The sequence below is a fragment of the Salvelinus alpinus genome, chromosome 30 (genome assembly GCF_045679555.1).
Source record: "Salvelinus alpinus chromosome 30, SLU_Salpinus.1, whole genome shotgun sequence".
In the NCBI taxonomy this organism is placed as follows: domain Eukaryota; kingdom Metazoa; phylum Chordata; class Actinopteri; order Salmoniformes; family Salmonidae; genus Salvelinus; species Salvelinus alpinus.
This window is the reverse complement of record NC_092115.1, coordinates 15399596-15408289: the sequence shown is the minus strand read 5'-3', so window position 1 is coordinate 15408289 and position 8694 is coordinate 15399596. Positions and strand designations below refer to the sequence as shown.

The following is an 8694-nucleotide window of genomic DNA, read 5'->3' as shown; positions in this document are numbered from 1 at the left end:
GGCTCATGTCCTTAGGGAAAGGACATGAGCCTGGCTTAGGCCATGAGCACTACACAGCTGATTCAAATAGCCAACTCATCATCAATCTTTGATTATTTGAATCAGCTGTGTAGTGCTAGGGCAAAAACCTAAATGTGCACCCAGGGGGGGGGGGCCCACCACAGAGTTTGGGAAACCCTGGCTGAGGCGATTCCCCCCTCCCCCACCAAACACACACAACCAGACGATTGATTGGAGACAGCTTGAGTCAATTAAATAACATTTCCTAGGATTTTCAACCTGCAACAATATGGTGGATCATGCTGGAAGCAAAATGCCCAGCCCTAGTCCTGACACATTGCCACAATTGGTAAATAACACCCCCAAGAAAATATGCCAACTAATTACAGAGAATACATATCACATTTTCAAATAATTTAAAATGGAAAGTCCATAAATGTGGAGAATGCTGAAGCTATGTGTCATATTTTCATAGTAGAAGTATCATTTTTCCTATATTTGCACCACTAACTTAGTTCGTAAACCCCATGCCTGGGCGGCAAGTAGCCTAGCAGTTAAGAGCTTTGGGCCAGTAATCGAAAGGTTGCTGGTTTGAATCCCTGAGCCGACTATGTGAAAAATCTGTTGATGTGCTCTTGAGCAAGGCACTTAACCCTAATTGCTCCTGTAAGTTGCTCTGGATAAGTGTACTAAAGTACTAAAATGTAAAAAACAACTACATTTAAATCACTAGTTGACATGTATTTATCTCATACGAGAGTTCCAGCCTTGATGGGAACTCTTTTTGACACCACAGTGGTGATCTCAAGATCAGGACATCCTTTTCCTTGGGCAAGGTCGAATGGCTCCTTGTGAGAATCCCCGCCTGGCATAGACTGTAGAGCATTATATAAAACCCTAGGAAGCTCTCACAAGTAGCCACACATCCTCACCTCATCATACAATACCTGCTCCGTCTATTGGCTGTTTGAGTCATTGACTTGGGAGCAAACATCATCATCATCATCAACATCATGGATGCTAAGTGTCTCGTGTCTCTCATGGTGGTTCCCCATGGTTGCGATGTATGTGACCCAGGGGCAGGACGCCAGGATGAAGCTGTGTGGGAGAGAGTTTATCCGTATGGTGGTCACATCGTGTGGGAGCTCCAGACCTTGGACAACACCACAGTGAGTACAACTCTCAAGAGTCTAATACAGGGCTCTCCAACCCTGTTCCTGGAGCGCTACTCTCCTGTAGGTTTTCACTCCAACCCCTGTTCCTGGAGCGCTACCCTCCTGTAGGTTTTCACTCCAACCCTGTTCCTGGAGCGCTACCCTCCTGTAGGTTTTCACTCCAACCCCTGTTCCTGGAGCGCTACCCTCCTGTAGGTTTTCACTCCAACCCCTTTTCCTGGAGCGCTACTCTCCTGTAGGTTTTCACTCCAACCCTGTTCCTGGAGCGCTACCCTCCTGTAGGTTTTCACTCAACCCTGTTCCTGGAGCGCTACCCTCCTGTAGGTTTTCACTCCAAACCCTTTTCCTGGAGCGCTACCCTCCTGTAAATTATCGTATTTACACTTTATATTACATTTTGACACTAGAATAAATGCTTTTGACTCATATCGATGACACATAAGCAACTTCTTCTTTTGAAAACGGCCTATTACGTTCATTTGCCCCAACCCATAAAGAAAGAAGTATGGGTTGGAACATATTTTAGTGTACGTACCTCCATTTAGTATGATATTGTAAATAGAGACCCAGCGTGAAAGCCAAACACCCTACGCATCGCGTCAATAGGGTTAACCCACTTGGTTAGAATTGGAACGTGGCTCCTATAAGGTGAGGATCGCTTAATTCAGAAACTAAAGTAGGGCGATTGGTCGGGGTGGACGTATACCGCGACATTCTAGCAATCCAAAAGGTACAAGTCGCGTCGGGACAACTGTAGCATTTTAACTAACCTTTCCCCTAACCTTAAACGAAGCAACAAGCAGCCTGTTCTCAGAGCAAGACGTTTATTGCTATACGTCCTCCAATATGTACTGTACGACACTTTACTTCATATAATCCATATGTGCTGTAAGACCTCCAATTCATATGATATTGTATGGCCGCTATTCCATTCGTAACGTAACATATAGAGGGTTTGCAATTGACGTACGACGCCTCCTGGCGGCCAGGTTGGAAGACCACTGCATTAATTATTCTGACAACAGCCGAACAACCGCAAACTGCATGATAACATTGCCTAAAACTAGTCGATTCATGACCACGGTCACCTTCTGTATAGTATTTTGCTGTTCTAAGGCAGGAAAGACAAGGACTATATGTTTTACAGATTCCCCGCAATCATGAAACACCATTGGTGACACAAAGATAAGACTCAAGAACTGTCAGAAAAGTGAATAAGTATTTTTGCCCGTCAAGACCTGAACCCAGACAGCAGTCAGTAACCGGTCTGCTACGATCATTTCATCACTGGTAAGTCAAGTCTGATCGATTTCGAGTTTAGCTGTTATGCTAACCAAATATTAACAACAACACTAAGTTAGACAAAATTAGCTAGCTACAGTAGGTAGCTTGTAGTCTAGCATTTAGCATGCGTAGTGTGAGTTTAAAGTTTTTCGGGAAGCTATTTTTCACCACAAAAATGCACCTTTATAACAAAGGATTGCATGCCTCTATCATCGCATTTGCAGACTAATGTAAACCTACTATTCCTAATGTGATGAGTATATTGGATAGTCATAATTTAGGCTATTAGTAAGCGTGTAGTGGCATTTACACAGGAAAAAAATGTGGCCTTTGATAAACATTTCATGCAATTCTACTACACGTTATATTACTGGAGAAATTAGCAGAATTTAAAAGAATAAAATGGTAGCCTAGGCCTACTCTACTGACACCAGATCAATAAAAAACACATTGTCTTGAATGCAATCATGTAATCTAGGCCTATGAAAAAGGGGTCCTGGCTAAAAGGGATCCAGCTTTTGTCAAATTGTCAAAATAATTTTGTTGTGCATTTTAGCTAAACCTTTTCCTAACCTTAACCTAATTCTCCTAATCTGCTACAAAATGTCAAATAAGTCTTTCATTTGACAAAAGCTGGATCCCTTTTAGCAATGACCATGAAAAGCAAATTCTACAATATGACATCCATATAGCCTGGAGGACATAATAGTCCAGAAAAACGTGTGGTTATCATTAATATGATATATGATTATCATTAATATGATAACCCAATGATAATTTGTTGAGAACTTTATAAGAGGGAAAATGTATGGGCATTACAGCATAAGACAAAGGCCTCGAGGGGATAGGACAACCTGCTGTGTTGACTATTGGTTGTTCAAACCCAACAATATATTTAATCTTTATGGCACAAACACCTGAAGGAGTTAAACACAACCAAATAATTAAGAGCACTGATGGTATAGGTGACCTGAAGAAGTGATATTTAACATGAGGTGTGCTTTTCATTTGTTTATGTACTACTGTAGGTTCACCAGCTGACCTCTATCAAGACACCCATGTAAACTGGATTCCCACTGTGAAGATGAGCAATACTGCATCAGTTTCTACTTCGTCCTTTTCCAGTTATGAAAGGAGACATCCCTCAGTTATGAGATGGTCATATGCTGTGCTTTGGTCAATCTGAATGATTCTGTTGTGCCATTTGAGCAGCGCACATTCACCTTGTCATTATGACAAAAGTGCCCCCTTAAACCATATGAATATCTAACATTTAATTTGGAATGTGTGAAAGACTGTTGCTTAAGATATTGTAAACATATTGTGCTTTAATAATAGACTATTGTTGTATGGGTGAAATTAAAAGTATTGTCATCTCTGCTTTGCCTAGCCCCATTGAATAAAACATTTTAGCCCCACTATTTTCTTTTTTACCATTTTAAAACACAATTAGTATAGACAATGACAATTGTTGTGGTAGTCTTAGGCAAACCATCTTCATTATCACAGTGGCACCTCCAAGTGCCACTCAGACCTTCTTGGAGAAAAGTACCTGGCCTTGAACTTGGTAGTTGTGCTTTCACACATTTCATAACCTAGATTACAACGATTGGATTTGCACCAAAAACAAAGTCAGCACAAGGCATGTACAAAATGTAGTATAATGGTTTGCCTCATACACTGTCTACTGGTATCATTTAAAAAAAAATTGAGAACGTATAGCTGAACAATATGTAAACAGTGTGAGTTAAGATATTCTCTGCTTCAGGTGCACAATGTCAAGGGGTGCATCGTAAATGCTCATAAGGCTAATACTGTACGCCAGTGGTTCCCAACTCCGGTCCTCAAGTACCCCCGAACAGTACAGTTTATTGTAGCTGCAGACACACACACCTGATTCAACTTGTTAACTAATCATCAGGCAGTCTGAGTTGAATCAAGTATGTTTGTCCAGGGCTACAAAATGCGTGCTGTTGGGGAACTGGAGATGAGAACCACTGCTGTAGGTCTATGGCTACATTGGCATTGCATGCCATTATCAGCTGCAAAATGGGTTCACATGGCTGATATCCTGAAAAATTTTGGACAATGAAATTAGACTAATTGGAGAGCTTATGACTGAACAAAAATGTAATGTTAATTTAAGAATACAACACAGAAAAATGAAAGACAGATTACCTTCCCCTCTTTATTGCACAATTGTGATCTGTGATTAATCAACACAAGTTAATCTTGAATAATAGTTAGCTTAACAATTCAAACAAGTTTAAATGCTTAACTTCAAAGAATCAACACTTTCATATAATTTCAAAGTGTTTACAAGTAAGCTAACTCATGTAAAATGTTAGACATTTTTGTTACAAAGTAGGCCATTATTACTAAAACAATTTCAGGTGAACAAAAAGTCAATACCAGAGGTTTCCGACCACCCTCCACTGATCCCTGATCTACTGGGTGAGCAGACTTCTGTACCAGACCAGCAATTGCACACTTGAATATTAACTAATTAGGTGTGGTACATTGAATCAGTTAGTGCTGGGCTGAAAATGAAGCCTACACACCTAGCAGGGTTGGCCTGCTCCAGTTGTAATGGGTTTATACATTGTGACTTAAAAAAATGCATTTTGGTTCACAAAATTTGCTAACATATAATCCATGGTATACAATGCTGTACCCTTAACTTGGGACCTCTTCATCTGCAGACAGGGGTTGACTGCTCTCTGTATTTTAGGACAGAAAACATCAAAGAAACAGACTGCATTTTGTTCAAGTTAGACAGCCCTGAATATTATGTTGCTATATCCCCCTGTCCTCAGTTTCTCTCGCTAGGGACTGGAACTGGAGAATAGGTTCATAATGTCTTCCCACAAAGTTAACGTTACCTGCCCTATCCAGAGTAGCCCACTTTCCCGTTCTGACAGCTGGAAGTACTAGTTAACCCTTTCACCCTCTTCCATGGCTGTTAGGTAGGTACAAATGCATTTGTATTTATCGTTGTAACTCCAAGATAGCTAACTAGCTAATATGTAGTTAGCAAACTGGTGATATTTAATTCACGTAGCTGTACAGTATGTAAAGTTAGTACAGTAACGTTAGCTCATTTGGGTTAGCCTGCACACGAAGTTACTGTAGCAAGCTTTCAAATAATTGTTTTTGATCACTTCCAACATTATTTACTTCATTGAATAGGTTCTCCCACTGCCTCCGTTTTCTGGGTCCTTAGAAAAATGAAATAATGGGCAATCTTCCCAAAGTTTCCAGTGGTAGTAAAACGCAACCATTCATGTGGACGATTGGAAAACTTTCAACAGACAGTTTGTTTGGTCTTCCAACACGGAGCTTGGTGCGGTTGCTAGGCGATTTCTGACGTAACTGCAAGCCCTATAGTACTAAATGGATGATACATATTTATCTCCCAAGTCCTACGAATTGCTCTGAGGTCAGGTTGAGCTGTGTGACAAAGAACAAGACTATGAATAATACATGTCATAATCAAGACATCTCCCAAATTGTGTTATTAGATTAATGGGAAACGAGTTGGGAACCAACCTGTATTTTGGTGTTCTAGGCTACGTTCACACTGGCAGACCAATTCTGATATTTTCCCCAATAATTGTAAATTGACCAATCACGCCAGATATTTTTCAGAGCTGATCTGATTCTGATTAGTCGAAAGACCAATTAGTGAAAAAGTTATCAGAATTGGGCTGCCTGTCTAAACACAGCCTAATAGAAACGGCTATATGGCAAAATACAGTTTGCTGTTTCCTGGTTTAAAACCAGGTGATAGTTGTTAAAATGTCAAATTAGATTTTCACCTCCCCATAGTAGGTTATTTATTCGCTGAATTTATTCATCCAATCAGCCTAACATCAAATGATCACTGTTCACATTGATTGCACACAGTTGCGGTTCAGATTGCACATTGACTTTTGAAGGTGCCCTATAAAATTAATTGTGGGATGAACCAACATTTTATAGGGGTGCACATGTTTAACACTTATGGGGGTGACTCTGGGGAGTAACCAGCACTTCTGTCATTTGAACCCTATCCATATTAGGCCAACTGCATTTCCTGTAAGAAGGATACAGTTATTATTGGAGAAAGAAAAAGCAAATTTTCCAATTAATTTAGAATTTCTTGTTATGTCCTGAAATGCTTGAATTTAATATGGAATTGACGACAGCCAATCCTGTTTTTTTGACAGGCAACTTGGCTAGGCATGGACCTTTGCAGTGTGTTTTATCCACCACCAGAGGGCATCAGATATCTACTGTGTCTGCATTTCACCATGACAGTTTCCCAATTTACCAAATAGTGAGTGACTGAGAACTACTGATTATTTGTCAATTGAGCTCATTCTGTCAGCTCTAATTTCGACCTACAGTATTTCCTTGTCTATAGTTTGTTTCTACAACCCATATACAGTGGGGCAAAAACGTATTTAGTCAGCCACCAATTGTGCAAGTTCTCCCACTTAAAAAGATGAGAGAGGCCTGTAATTTTCATCATAGGTACACTTCAACTATGACAGACAAAATGAGAAAAAAAATCCAGAAAATCACATTGTAGGATTTAATGAATTTATTTGCAAATGATGGTGGAAAATAAGTATTTGGTCAATAACAAACGTTTATCTCAATACTTTGTTATATACCCTTTGTTGGCAATGACAGAGGTCAAACGTTTTCTGTAAGTCTTCACAAGGTTTTCACACACTGTTGCTGGTATTTTGGCCCATTCCTCCATGCAGATCTCCTCTAGAGCAGTGATGTTTTGGGGCTGTTGCTGGGCAACACGGACTTTCAACTCCCTCCAAAGATTTTCTATGGGGTTGAGATCTGGAGACTGGCTAGGCCACTCCAGGACCTTGAAATGCTTCTTACGAAGCCACTCCTTCGTTGCCCGGGCGGTGTGTTTGGGATCATTGTCATGCTGAAAGACCCAGCCACGTTTCATCTTCAATGCCCTTGCTGATGGAAGGAGGTTTTCACTCAAAATCTCACGATACATGGCCCCATTCATTTTTTCCTTTACACGGATCAGTCGTCCTGGTCCCTTTGCAGAAAAACAGCCCCAAAGCATGATGTTTCCACCCCCATGCTTCACAGTAGGTATGGTGTTCTTTGGATGCAACTCAGCATTCTTTGTCCTCCAAACACGACGAGTTGAGTTTTTACCAAAAAGTTATATTTTGGTTTCATCTGACCATATGACATTCTCCCAATCTTCTTCTGGATCATCCAAATGCTCTCTAGCAAACTTCAGACGGGCCTGGACATGTACTGGCTTAAGCAGGGGGACACGTCTGGCACTGCAGGATTTGAGTCCCTGGCGGCGTAGTGTGTTACTGATGGTAGGCTTTGTTACTTTGGTCCCAGCTCTCTGCAGGTCATTCACTAGGTCCCCGTGTGGTTCTGGGATTTTTGCTCACCGTTCTTGTGATCATTTTGACCCCACGGGGTGAGATCTTGCGTGGAGCCCCAGATCGAGGGAGATTATCAGTGGTCTTGTATGTCTTCCATTTCCTAATAATTGCTCCCACAGTTGATTTCTTCAAACCAAGCTGCTTACCTATTGCAGATTCAGTCTTCCCAGCCTGGTGCAGGTCTACAATTTTGTTTCTGGTGTCCTTTGACAGCTCTTTGGTCTTGGCCATAGTGGAGTTTGGAGTGTGACTGTTTGAGGTTGTGGACAGGTGTCTTTTATACTGATAACAAGTTCAAACAGGTGCCATTAATACAGGTAACGAGTGGAGGACAGAGGAGCCTCTTAAAGAAGAAGTTACAGGTCTGTGAGAGCCAGAAATCTTGCTTGTTTGTAGGTGACCAAATACTTATTTTCCACCATAATTTGCAAATAAATTCATTAAAAATCCTACAACGTGATTTTCTGGATTTTCTTTTCTCATTTTGTCTGTCATAGTTGAAGTGTACCTATGATGAAAATTACAGGCCTCTCTCGTCTTTTTAAGTGGGAGAACTTGCACAATTGGTGGCTGACTAAATACTTTTTTGCCCCACTGTAACTGCAATTTACCTGCAGTGCAGATGCTTGATCTTTTCCTGATAAAACTGTGGTTGGAGGCGAGTTGGATTGGTATTCCTGATGCATTGTTTTGTTGAAGTGTGGTTTTATTTTGGAGAGGTTAGGCTGATTGATTGCACCCAAATTGGCCATTTTAATTTATAAAAAAGATCATAAGCAGTATAACCAGTAATTCATTATTTATAA

General features: G+C 40.7%; 1 long non-coding RNA gene across 1 annotated transcript; it reads left to right on the top strand.

Moving 5' to 3' along the window:
• Positions 1 to 720: 720 nt before the first annotated feature.
• Positions 721 to 3877, top strand: LOC139560540 (uncharacterized). Its single transcript, XR_011671983.1, has 2 exons — positions 721 to 1169; positions 3488 to 3877. It is a non-coding gene; the product is annotated as an uncharacterized lncRNA (long non-coding RNA).
• Positions 3878 to 8694: the final 4817 nt, after the last annotated feature.